General features: G+C 48.8%; 1 protein-coding gene across 2 annotated transcripts in view; it reads right to left on the bottom strand.

The window, feature by feature from the left end:
* The window catches only part of FAM83E (family with sequence similarity 83 member E), a 379,140-nt gene extending 371,585 nt beyond the window's left edge, over nucleotides 1–7,555 (bottom strand). Inside the window, exon 1 of one of the 2 annotated variants that reach the window (XM_069200658.1) lies at nucleotides 7,369–7,555. The gene's annotated coding sequence lies outside the window, so the exon portion shown is untranslated. Of the gene's footprint in view, nucleotides 1–6,025; nucleotides 6,247–7,368 lie in introns of those variants that run through there. The other variant, XM_069200657.1, reaches the window with a different exon arrangement.
* Nucleotides 7,556–13,769: the final 6,214 nt, after the last annotated feature.

The raw sequence follows: 13,769 nt of genomic DNA on the forward strand, positions 1-13,769 counted from the left end.
AAACTGAAATTTAATGTGCAGCACAAAACTAGCTGGAAATGTGCCTCAAAGTAAAGCAAAGGATTGTTTGCCCTAATTTACATTGTGTCAAGTGGGAATTAAGTTGGTGGTACATGAGCATTCTCTTGCAACTCTATGATTTCTGACACAAAGCATTATTTAATAACATTAGTAGAAAAACCTTTGTGTTAAAAATGCCTCTTTAAGGCAGGTTTTAAAAGGAGACATGTTTTTATTTCTCCAACCTTCCCAATACTTTCATGTGTGCTTCTCGGGACAGCACACATCTAAACAGTGAAAAGTTTTAAAGTTTGTTTAAGCGTGATATTTTGTACAGGAAGGGAACCCTTTCAGTACAAAACCTATAACAAACATGATGCAGACAACTTTGCACTCTGGTGCAGAGGTGTGTGCCTGGCCCTAAGCATCCGGTACTAGGAATACAGCAGAACAGTGCCGCATTTTAGTTGATACTGTGCTGTCCTGTTACCCCCCCACCCCCCCAACATTTGTTCCTATGCTGTTTTTCATGGGTTTTTAGTGAGTCTACCTCCAAATCTCTGTTCGCATTTTGCGACAGCCTATCTTATACTCTCTGTAATACATTTTAAAATATTAATTTCCATATTCACAGTGCTTTCAGTCACAGCTGGAACCTCATAGCACTATACATACATATCACTGTCTGGTTACACTGAAACATCAGCGATCCCATGAACCAAATTACTTCGTGAAATAACATGTATGTATTTGCCACTGATTACTTTAACTTGCATTTGTTTAAGGTGTGTGTGTTATATTTTATACTTACCTGAAGGTGAAAACCTAACAAAATAGTTGCAGAATACTTAGATCTTTTTTTAGCCACGTCTCCAGGGCTACCCTATCCCCATTGCTCTCAGAATCACAGTTTCATTCTCATTTATGCCCTTCGGCTTCTGGGTGGCCTGCGATGTAATGATTAAGACCCCATCCCTACCACAGCCCAGCACATTACCTAGTGCAGCGGTACTTAACATTTTTACTTCTAGGCACCCCCAATAAATGACTACTGGACAGCAAGGAGCCCCACCTAAGCAATTTGTATGGTTTGGACCTCAAAACAATACACAAAACTATGGAAACTACTGAACTTTCAAGAAATACATATATTTTGATCAATACACAAACAAAAGATATACAAAAATTAGCATTTTAAAGGGAAGGTTGGGACATTTCAAAAGTTAGATTTTTTTCTAAAAGACAACGTGAGTTAATAGGCTCTAGCATATTGCTTTTTCTTTCTAGGCTGAAGCCTACCAAGCAGCACACCTGTCTGTTTTGCTACCAACATCTTGGGGACATTTGGAAAACTTCCCTGGGAATGCATTATACCTATTGCTTACCATTGGCTTTGTGGTTTTTAACTCACATTTGCTTTCTTTCTATATGCGGGCTTTATTTGTTTTAGGTTGTCCAGCATGAGTTGGTCCCCTGAACAATATCCTTCCATAGGCAAGACCTAGTGGCTTTGCCAGTGCTTGTTTGTTAATGTATGCTTTTTATCTGTGCATATCAGTACTTTAATTGAGGTCACCAATTGTCCATGCTACCATTCGCTGTGCTTGAGCCACTCCCAGAATCAAGTTAAGGGTACCAACTTAATTTGTAGCTTTCAACTTCAAATTTCTTCACATTTACAGACCTTTTTGCACATTTTCAATTTTACTTTTATCTCTTTTATGTAGGTAGCATTGTTAATCTGCTAATACTATTTAATTTTTGTAAACAGTCATGGACCCTCTGTATAGTTACTGCAGAGCCCACAGACCCCAGGGTTAGCAACCACTGACCTAAAAGATTGTGTGTGTTCTGGAAGCAGCAGGAGCCAGCACTAAGACACAGATGTGAGTGGGCACTGGATGAGAAATCTAAAGCCCTTTTACCGAATTGACATTACGAGCCTAGTGAGTTAGAAATATTTTATGTCATGAAATGTATACACAAAAAGAGTTCAGTCTTTGGCAAATAATTTAGGGTCAACATGCTGATGTACACAATTATACAGGCAACAAGGAGCCTTCAGCTCCACGACTGATTTGTCCCCTTCCAGGAAGTGCTCGCATTACGGGCCAGCACCTGCAGACCGGACCAGCACCTGCAGGCTTCCTGTTCTCGCATCTTCTACCAGAAAGTGTTTGTTCCCAGGGTGAAGATGTACTTCCTGGTGGCCCCAGGCAATGGTGAGAGGCACGAGGCACTAAAGCAGCACTTGCCCAGAGTGAGTCACTAAACCACATGCCACAGCGTTCGATGTGGAAAAACTTTATATATATATATATATATATATATTTTTTTTTTTTTTGTTTTCTCACTTAAAAAAACCAAAGGTTACAGGGATGTTATAGTTACGTTCACATTTTAAAATGTACAAAACCATAGAAATTCACCTGTTATAGCTAGAGTTATTTCTTGTAAGTATAACTTGTGCCCTAAGGTAGCTATAACTTGTGCCCTCGCCATGCACTGCTAATTACCCCTCAAATTACGGCACTCCTGACACTTTGATAACATCACAGATAATATCAATGTAATATTTGCAGTAAAACTTTTGATGAAAAACTATTCATGGCGGGAAGCATTTTGGAACCCACACCCTTTTTCTCTGCCCCTGTTTGACAGATCACCCCAAAACTTTCCAGAGAGCAGCTGAAGTGAGAGTAAACGTTTTTTGGAAACTTTTGTGAAGGCTCGTCAACCGACACCAAAGATATAGGCAAATCAAAAAAACACTTTTTCTTTACTAGGTCCTAACTATAACTACCTGTTGGTGACCACCACTAGGCACTAGGTAAAAAATATATATATATATATATATATATATATATATATATATATATATATATATATATACATCTCAAAACGAAGGTAGTCTGTTGTTAGTCCACGTTTGATACTTACGTATAGCAAAGAGAGTAAAGATATCATGAACATCTTTAAAACACATGGGAAGATATTAAAAAGTGATCAAGATATCTAAAAAATTGTTGGTGCAAGGCCTCTGGTAATTTACAGAAAATCACGTTCATTCAAAGATATGCTTGTACGTAGCCATTATATGGCACCCATCAAAACTAATTGGTTGAACAATGAAATGGTTGGTTTTCATAATTGTAATAAATGCAAAGTCTGTCAAATAGCCAAAATGTGAAGACTTTTAAAGTTTGTAATGGTAAAGAGGTCCGGATTACACAAAGAATCACTTGCAACAGTCAATATGTTGTGTATTTGATTGAATGTAAATGTGATTTATGGTGCATTGGCAGTACCATTTGTCAACTTAAGAAAATAATATTGGAACATGTAAGAGCTATACAAAACAGAGATTTAAATTATGCAGTTGCAAAACATCTGATAACAGAACATACTAATGACTGGAAGAGCATTAGATTATTTGGTTTAGCAATGGTGAAACAAGATGAACGAGGAGGAGACAGAACTTTGAGATTAAGACAGCTAGAGAGTAAACTTATTATTCAATTGCGAACTAAGATCCCAGGAGGTTTGAATGCTGATGAAGATCTTTTTGTTCATTTAATTGATTCATAATGAAAAATAACTGAACATGACATTAATTGGAATGAGTTAATGATTGTTTCATTTTTGATTGATAACTACAGATGAATAAGTTTTGTTTTATTTTATGGATTTACAATGCAAATTGATAAAAACTGGTATGAGTTATAATTTTCATGACAATGATTTGCAACAATTATAAATATACAGAAGGATAGGCTAATTAATTAAAAAATATATGATTAAAAGATTTAAATAAATGTATATATGGAATGTCATGTGAAATAATTGTATAGATTGGTTAAAAATGACATAAATTAGGATTGTCATTGCTTCATCCATTGAAAACTTTATCAACAGCTTTATCCTACTGCATCTCTAAACTACAGACAGCATTAGGATGTATTTAATTGCTGTCTTTGCATTGAATTATACAGTAAGTCTTTCTAATTTATTATTATCATGGTAATTCAGCGTATATGATATATTTTGGCACCTCTCTTCATTGTATATATTCATGTCTTTATTTTTTAACCTTAGAGATCATTATAATGTTTACTTGAAAACTACATTATACAGAATGCATCATTACTGGCTTCCTGGATTGTTTGTATATAAGTAAAAATGGTAAAGGGACTTTGAAAGGCAAGTTGAAACACGTCAGTGGCTATGCTAATGAAATAAAGGAGAAATAATTGGACTTGTGGAGTGCTGAGAAAATTATTTGTGATATATGTGTGTGTGTGTGTGTGTGTGTGTGTGTGTGTGTGTGTACAATGGATGAGCCCAGAAACACGCGTCCAGAGATGTTTGAAAACATAAGGCCTGAAATAATGAAAATGCCAACAAATTCTCTGTAAGTTGCTGACTTTGCTACATTCCATAATGCCATGTTGTGAGTCTGCTTTCTCTTTTTAGTACAAATTAAAAGGCCTGTCCAGCCGTGAAGGCAGCACCACTGCATAAAGGAGCAGATCTATGTGTGACTTTATGGATGGTCACTTTCAGAGCAGCAGGTTGGAACATTGGCAGTAAAAACGATTTTCTTACTTTGATTTGCCCACTGAGGTAATACACTATGGTTTTTTTTTTTGTTTGGCTTCAGCAACTCACTTGGGATATAATTTTAAAATATGCAGAACTACCCTTACCAGGATGCATTTTGCATCTCACTTGAGGTCTACTGGGACAGAACTGGTATTTAACTAAAATCAGATACCTGCAATTAAATCTGCTGAGCAGCCAGGCAGTTGGCCCTTGTTCTCTGCTGATGAAAGGATGAACCCAGAAACATGTGCCCAGAGATGTTTGAAAACATAAGGCCTGAAATAATGAAAATGCCAAAGAATTCTCTGTAAGTTGCTGGCTTTGCTACATTCCATAATGACCTGTTGTGAGTGCACTTTCGTTCAGGACAACTGCTTTTGGTACAAATATATATATCTTAGTTCTGGAGTTCTGGTCCCCTACAATTGTTTCACTATGAACAAATCGCAGTATTTCCCTGCGTCTCTGTGTGCATCTCTGCCAAATAAGCAAACTCTTAGGCGCTACATAGAAAATTGCCCAATTATATTGGGGAATGAGCTGCATTTGCAGCTGGGAGCTCCATTGGCAGTCATTGCTTGGTCAAGTGAGTGATCTTGGCAAACACACTGTTACTTTTCCCCTGATCTCTAAGCTGCCAACATAAAATGCTACGACATAGGCGCAGGTGACAGCCACAAGACAGGGAATATGCGAGAGAACAATTGGAAGAATGAGGGGCGCACTGAGCACCTGCTGCAGTGAGTTGATGTGCCAAATGCAGTCGAAGGATCCTATTTACATTAGGTTGCCCAATCATCAATCATCAGATTGATGGCATGAGTACCACTGGGTTGAGGAATAGGAACGGTGGTTTTGCACAGTGCCACGGAGCTGCAAGCACTACATTGAAAATTCCCAGTTATTGTGATTTAAATCCCAAAAAGGGCTATCTGATAGATGAGCGGGATCAATAGGATGCAGAGACCTTTACCCTTGTTTGAGTACGCCTTAAACTAGGCCACGGTTGTTTGTAACACTTTCCAAACTGATCCCACATATACAGAATCCTCAGTGAACGCACTCTCTCCATCAGCAATGCTATTTAATGTAACCCGACTGGACTTTATAACACATACTTTTATTGGGAACGCACAACATATTAATCGCATTTTACACACAGCTGTGACACTACCCGCCAATCACTTAAATACACGGCGAAAAACAAAGTTTGTGTTCAAGACAATGTGCCAGACACAATACAAACACAACTTTATTTTCCTCCTCCATGGTGAAAGGGAACTCTGAAAATTCCATCTCTCCTGAACCCCTACCGCATCGCCCCTTACCGAAGGTCAGGAAGGAAGACGTGCCCTGAGGCAGATCACTGTGCATTAATTCATTCACTCATTTATATTTGGCACCGCCTTTTTGGCTTTCTCACCTACGGCTCCGGTGCTGGCGCCCTCTGCCTCAGGTAACCCCATCAGAATAGCAGCAAGTGTTCGGCCTCGTGCCCCTTGCCGCCCTAAGGGCACAGGGTCGCTCCTCGCCTGGCTCGACGCGGCATTGCACCTACACCTTCCACAAAGAGACACCTGCAGAGGCAGCGCTTCCGCCTCAGCCTGGGTCTCACCGTCTCTGATTACCGCTGCTGCTGCTTTCCTTCTGGCCACCACTCCCTCTGCCCTCCTGGGGGCCGGCCCTCTGACGCGCTGTGCATAGATGTGTGGCACCACGTTGTTCTGGCTGGAAAACAGTCTCTCCTTCACTCTGCGTGTCACTCGCTTGGCAGTGGCGTAAGGAAACTTAACGGGGCTCCCCTGCAAAGTAAATGTAGGGTACCCCTTCACCCCCGAACCCAGTCAGGGGCCTGCCGCCCTTGCACAGTGTACTGTGTTGATGTGGGCCCCTGGAGCTCGCCCCACCCCTTGGCGGGGGCTGCGGGGCCTTTGTTGTCCCCCGGTAGCGTCTCATCTCTGCCGCTGTTTGACTCCTCTCATTGTTGACGTCTTCTCATCGATCTTTCTTTGGTGTCCATACAGTCCATTCCCCCTCTCTCTCTCTTTCTCTCTCTCTGTGCCCCCCAGAACATCGTTCCCTCGAATTCTTCGCTGCTTTTTCTCAAACTCAGGGGGCGTACCTTGGTCAGTTAGACGAAGGAGGTGTGAGCTTCAAATTTTGAGGGGTACTTAAGGGTCAGACCAAAGGTAAAAGATTGCGGATTGTCAAGGGTGCATAAAACTCAGTATGTGGTAAAATGACCATGTTTTAAGACCTTCAAAAAAGAGATGAGAGTGTATATGTGTGTTTGTTGGTCGGAGTGAGTACTAAAATATCCCAGATCAAATCCGGCGGACACCTTACCATACCCAACTGAAAGTTCCTGTATGGGTGTAACGCCCCCCCCCCCCCCTCTCCGGAGCTACGCCCCTGCTCAAACTGTTACCTGTTCTTTCTCTGTCCCTTTCTCAATCTCAGCCTCTTTAAGCCTCTCTTGATCCTTGCCTTCGTCACTCTTTTTGCAGCAGTCCCTCCCTCACTATCTTCTTTTTAGCCGAGCTGTCCCAGCTAGGACTCTGGTAGCTTGAGCATCACTTCTCTATATCTCTAACTCATACACCAAGCCCGTCCCTCTCGCTCCTTGTGGTCCTCTGCCTCTCTAGCTGTTTCTCTTTCGATCCTCTCTCTCTAAACATTCTTGCCCTGCAACATTCTCTCTCCCACGTTGCTATTATTCCTTATTTTGAAGCCACACTGGAAGTTTTCAAACATAAAATAGATTACCCTGTTCCATGCATATGCTGCTCGCCTCTCGGTCACCGTTCCACCTGCTTGTTGCTGTACAGTTTACTGGCTCCTTCCTCAGTCCCAGGACTGTGAGCATAAGGCACATAAAAACCCACGCACACACCCAGGAGCAGCAGGTCCGGGTGTTCACCCTTCGCTACCAGGAAGCGTCCTCCTCCTCCCTGGAGACCGGCTGACTGATTTGCAAGCTAAAGCCACCACCAGCCACAAGTGCTCCGAGACAGCGGTTAAAGGGAACGCCTGATTCAACATTCTGAGCCCGGGGTGAAAGCAAAGACATAACAATGAACAACCACCTCTAGAACAACAAAAGTGCCGCTAGCGCCTTGGAGGCAAATTGTGTGAGAAGGCCGGAATAGTCGCAGGGACATCATTCGAGTGTAAAAGCAGAAATACAACTGAGACCACTCATACAAGGCACTATGGCGGTCATTCTGACCCTGGCGGTCAAAGACCGCCAGGGCGGAGGACCGCGGGAGCACCGCCGACAGGCCGGCGGTGCTCCAATGGGGATTCCGACCGCGGCGGTAAAGCCGCGGTCAGACCGGCAACACTGGCGGTCTCCCGCCAGTGTCCCGCCGCCCCATTGAATCCTCCAAGGCGGCGCAGCTTGCTGCGCCGCCGAGGGGATTCCGACCCCCCCTACCGCCATCCAGATCCCGGCGGTCCGACCGCCGGGAACCGGATGGCGGTAGGGGGGGTCGCGGGGCCCCTGGGGGCCCCTGCAGTGCCCATGCCACTGGCATGGGCATTGCAGGGGCCCCCGTAAGAGGGCCCCTACAAGTATTTCACTGTCTGCTTGGCAGACAGTGAAATACGCGACGGGTGCCACTGCACCCGTCGCACAGCTTCCACTCCGCCGGCTCGATTCCGAGCCGGCTTCATCGTGGAAGAATCTTTCCCGCTGGGCTGGCGGGCGGCCTGAAGGCGGCCGCCCGCCAGCCCAGCGGGAAAGTCAGAATTACCGCGGCGGTCTTTTGACCGCGCAGCGGTATTCTGGCGGCCCCCGACAGGCCGGCGGCGACCGCCGCCGGTCAAAGTCGGAATGAGGGCCTATTTCTGTAGGCAGGAAGTTGGACATAGGTCACCCTGAACATTTTAAATTTCCAGCAAAATCTGTTTATTTATATCTCTACCTCTGTGTATTTCTCTGTTACAGAGTGGGTGAAAGTGACTATGATTATTTTGGTAATTTCGTGAGAAAAGGCAAATTAAGGGCCTCATTCTGACCTTGGCGGTCTTTTCGCAAGACCGCCGAGTTACCGCCGCGGTAAAGACCGCCGACCGCGGCGGTATGCCGCTGCGCGTATTCCGACCGCTGGGAGCGTTCTGCCGGAAAACCGCCAGCAGCCACACTGGCGGTCGGCGGGAAAGTGGAGACTGGTCAACCTCCACCGCCACGCCAGCAGAACACCGCCCCCAGAATTACGACCCACATTTCTGTGTGGCGGTCTTCTGTTGGCGGTCTTCTGTTGGCGGTCACGTCCCTATGGCTCCCGTCGCCTCCCGGAGGACCAACGCACAAGGTAAGTTGATCGTCTGTGAGGGGAGGGGGTGGGGGGGTGTTGTGTGATGTGTGCGTGCATGGGGGTGTGTAGAGGGGGTGTGTGAGTGCGTGCATGCGGGCGGGGGGTGCTGCTGTGCCTATGGGCAATGTGTGTAGTTCGGCGGGTGCGCATGTTGGCATGTATGTGTGCGGGTATGTGCCCCCGTTGTGTATGTGTGTGTGTAGGGGGTGTGCATATGTGCATGTTGGGGGTGCGTGCATGTCGGGGTGCGTGTATGTGCATGTCGGGGTGGGGGGGGCAGGGGGTTCGTACCACCTCTGGGGGGGTGGAGGGTGTGGGGGGAGGACTCGTGGGGGGTAGTGGGGGGTGGGGGAGACCCCTATCAGTGCCAGGGAAGGAATTCCCTGGCCCGATAGTGCCTACCGCCATGGTTCGCATGGCGGTTCCCGACCGCCAAAAACCGCGGCGGTAAGCAGGGTCATGATACGGTTGGCGGTCTTGGGTCGACCGCCGGGCCGGAGTGCGCAAACTCCAGCCCGTCGGTCATGACCGCCGTGGCGATCGGAGTGGGAAAGTGGCGGTCGATCGCGGCGGTGACCGCCGCGGTCAGAATGCCATTTTTCGGACCGCCGGTCTGTTCGCGGTCCGACCGCCGCCTCTCCGCCGACCGCCAAGGTCAGAATGAGGGCCTAAGTTTGGTAATAAGTTTGGTGCTGCTTGAGAGGGTGATGTTTGCCCGAACCTACACGACATATGGCGTACTCTTCAACTAAATATAATCATTTAAACATCTTTGCAGATTAGTGAAAGCATGGCAACGTTATTTGGGGCGACTGAGAAAGACATTTCCCATCGAAAGTCTCATGCAAATTTGTGTTCCCAACTACAGCAAAATGCAGAATGGAATTGGGTAAGCAGAGACAGGTCCTTATTTTGGTATAATGAAAATGTGATTAGTAGTGTTGAGAACTTTATGCTACAAAACAATGTTGTTCTGCTTTCGAGAGTTAAAATTATGTGTATCTGTGTTTTGCTAATCCATTTGTCACACTTTGACGAGGATGGACATAATTTGGAAGATGTTTGAGCTGTTCAACTAGTATCCCTTTTTTTTTTTTTTTTTTGCCAGTTTGACAGGAATAGGCAAAGTTATAAGTATGACAAAGGTAGCATTTACTGTTTTATGTTTCAAAATAATTTTAGTTGTGTCGGATATTAAAAAGTGCTAATAAATTATACCAAAGGTGTCAGGGAGATCCAACTTTACCCAAAATACATGTCTTTTGTTTAGTGATCATCTGCTTAGTAGTTTTGTTGTAAGTTTTTATACGCTGTCAAGCTCAGAAGTGTTTAATCAACAGTCCTGTAAATGCTTCAAGGAAGCTATCTTCTTCCTGCATGCTGCATGTTATTGTGGCAGAGAGGACACAAGGTATATCCGAAGGCCACGGGCTTTTCATACACCCCAAGTTTTTGACACATAGAATAATGAACTTCAAATGTAAAAAATAACATCTTCTTGAGGCAGGCACTAAGTTGGAGAAATGTTTTAATTTCTTCTAACATTTTGCACTTAGCACGTGTGCTGCACTCTACAAACATGCATTCAATGTGTGAAAAGATTTAAGGTTTGTCTAGGCATAGCATTTTGTACTGGAAGATTACTTTTCAAGTACAAAACCGATGCTAAAAAACATGTGCACACATTTGCACCATGGTGCAAAGGAATATGGCCCTCATTCTGACCCTGGCGGTCGGTGATAATGCGGCGGCCAAGCCGCCAACAGGCCGGCGGTCCAAAATATGCAATTCTGACCCTGGCGGGAACCGCCAACACAGCCCGCCGCATTAACACTCCGCCCGCCACGGCGGAACAAACAAACAGCGCGGCGGTCCCCGCCAACAGCCAGGCGGCAGACAATGTACCGCCCACCCTATCACGACCCACCAATCCGCCACCTTTTCCGGGGCGGGAGCACCGCCGATAAAAACACGGCGGAAACAGACTACGAACGGGAAAACGCTCACCTCTACGCACTCCACGCGAGATTCCGGCAGTATGGAACCCGAGTTGCAGGTCATCCCCGCACTCCTATACCTGCTCCTGTACCAGGAGCACGCCCGGCGGCGCGGAAGACATCGGTGAGTACTGCACCTACGACACAGGGGAGGGAAAAGATTACCGGCACACACCCACCCACCCACACCCACTACAACACACACATCAATGCATTCCCACAGATCACTGTCACAACCCACAAACCCCCCCTCCGAAATAATGCAAAGACCAAAAGAAGAGATCATAAACGGGCAGATATATTGAAATATGGACACCAGTAATCCCAATAAATAAATAAACTATGTACAAAATATATACAGCTACTAAATGTAGTCCAACCACTGTCCGTGGACCACAGGGGTCCTGTGCAAAGGGGCAAGGCCCAGTCCCACGACAAGAACTCCACGGAGAGAACACTGCAGGGGCATCAGAAAGAAAATAGGACAGGCACCTCAGGGGGCAGGGAAGGGGGGGCACCTCAGCCACTTGAGTACACGACGCCAGATCCACGAGGGGACTCCATGACCACTGGCCCATCCTGGGGAGAGCAAAGCCACAGTCCATACAGTCCATACAGTGGGTGGCCTGCCCACTGGGCCATCCTGGGGAGTGCAAAGCCACAGTCCATACAGTCCATACAGTGGGTGGCCTGCCCACTGGGCCATCCTGGGGAGTGCAAAGCCACAGTCCATACAGTCCATACAGTGGGTGGCCTGCCCACTGGGCCATCCTGGGGAGAGCAAAGCCACAGTCCATACAGTCCATACAGTGGGTGGCCTGCCCACTGGGCCATCCTGGGGAGAGCAAAGCCACAGTCCAAACAGTCCATAACAGACTCCACTGCCACTGGAGGAGGCATGTTGGCCAGAGGACATCCTGCAGCCCTGCCCGAGACAGATCCTGCCCTGCCACGTCTGCCAAAGGGCCAGCGGTTCTTGCCTGGAAGGGCCCAGTTCAGCGCTTCTTGCCTTGAAGGGCCCAGTTCAGCGCTTCTTGCCTTGAAGGGCCCAGTTCAGCGGGTCTTGCCTTGAAGGGCCCAGTTCAGCGGTTCTTGAGACGGCGGTCCCCAGCGGAGCGGTGCTGGAGATGGCGGGGCCCAGTTCAGCGGTGCTTGAGACGGCGGTCCCCAGCGGAGCGGTGCTGGAGACGGCGGGGCCCAGTTCAGCGGTGCTTGAGACGGCGGGGCCCAGTTCAGCGGTGCTTGAGACGGCGGGGCCCAGTTCAGCGGTGCTTGAGACGGCGGGGCCCAGTTCAGCGGTTCTTGAGACGGCGGGGCCCAGTTCAGCGGTGCTTGAGACGGCGGGGCCCAGTTCAGCGGTGCTTGAGACGGCGGGGCCCAGTTCAGCGGTGCTTGAGACGGCGGGGCCCAGTTCAGCGGTGCTTGAGACGGCGGGGCCCAGTTCAGCGGTGCTTGAGACGGCGGGGCCCAGTTCAGCGGTTCTTGAGACGGCGGGGCCCAGTTCAGCGGTGCTTGAGACGGCGGGGCCCAGTTCAGCGGTTCTTGAGACGGCGGGGCCCAGTTCAGCGGTTCTTGAGACGGCGGGGCCCAGTTCAGCGGTGCTTGAGACGGCGGGGCCCAGTTCAGCGGTTCTTGAGACGGCGGTGCCCAGTTCATCGGTGCTTGAGACGGCGGGGCCCAGTTCAGCGGTTCTTGAGACGGCGGTGCCCAGTTCAGCGGTTCTTGAGACGGCGGGGCCCAGTTCAGCGGTGCTTGAGACGGCGGTGCCCAGTTCAGCGGTTCTTGAGACGGCGGGGCCCAGTTCAGCGGTCCTTGAGACGGCGGGGCCCAGTTCAGCGGTTCTTGAGACGGCGGGGCCCAGTTCAGCGGTTCTTGAGACGGCGGGGCCCAGTTCAGCGGTGCTTGAGACGGCGGGGCCCAGTTCAGCGGTTCTTGAGACGGCGGGGCCCAGTTCAGCGGTGCTTGAGACGGCGGGGCCCAGTTCAGCGGTTCTTGAGACGGCGGGGCCCAGTTCAGCGGTGCTTGAGACGGCGGGGCCCAGTTCAGCGGTGCTTGAGACGGCGGGGCCCAGTTCAGCGGTGCTGGAGACGGCGGGGCCCAGTTCAGCGGTTCTTGAGACGGCGGCCGGTCTATGGCCAACTGCTCATTGCCTGGTGGTGCCCTCCTGGGCAGCGGGGATGGTGCTCCTTCAATGCCCACCTGGGCTGTGGGTGGTGGGGCCCTCCTGGCCAGCTGGGCTGGGTCCTCCCTGGGCAGCGGCTATGGGGGTGGTGGGCTCCTCCTGGGCAGCAGGCCTGCAGCCTGACCTCTCCGACTTGCTGCCCTTGCCCTCCTTAGTCGGGAGTCTGTGGCCCTTTCCTCCCTTTGGAGCTGTGGCTGGTGACTGTGTCTGGGTGGTGTCCGGGGGGGATGTAGAAGCCGGGCTCCTGCGGCGCCCCTTCCGCCTTCTGCTCCTCTTCCCAGGGGGTGGGCTGGCTGTCCCCTTGCTGCTGGGCGAAGATCCAGACATGCGGGCTGGTGGGCTCCAATACCCCTGCACCCTTGTCAAGGGGGCTGCAGGGCTGGTGGTGGCTGAGGTGCTCTTCTTACCCCGACGAGAAGGAGGGGGGGGCTCAGGGTCAGGAAAGAAGTTAGCAGTGGCGAGGAAGAGTTTCTTGGGACAATGGAGAGTGGTAGGTACAGTGGGAATGGGAGTGGAGGGAGAGGATGTGGTTGTAGGTGAGTCACGTTTGCTGTCTTTGGGTGCAGGTGCAGGAGGGATAGGCTGTCGTGAGGTGGATGGCTGTTGGGTGGGTGGGTGGCTGCGTTTGTGTGGTGTGGAAGAGGGGGTGACAGACACAGTGGGAGAGGA

The sequence above is a fragment of the Pleurodeles waltl genome, chromosome 7 (genome assembly GCF_031143425.1).
Source record: "Pleurodeles waltl isolate 20211129_DDA chromosome 7, aPleWal1.hap1.20221129, whole genome shotgun sequence".
Taxonomy (NCBI): domain Eukaryota; kingdom Metazoa; phylum Chordata; class Amphibia; order Caudata; family Salamandridae; genus Pleurodeles; species Pleurodeles waltl.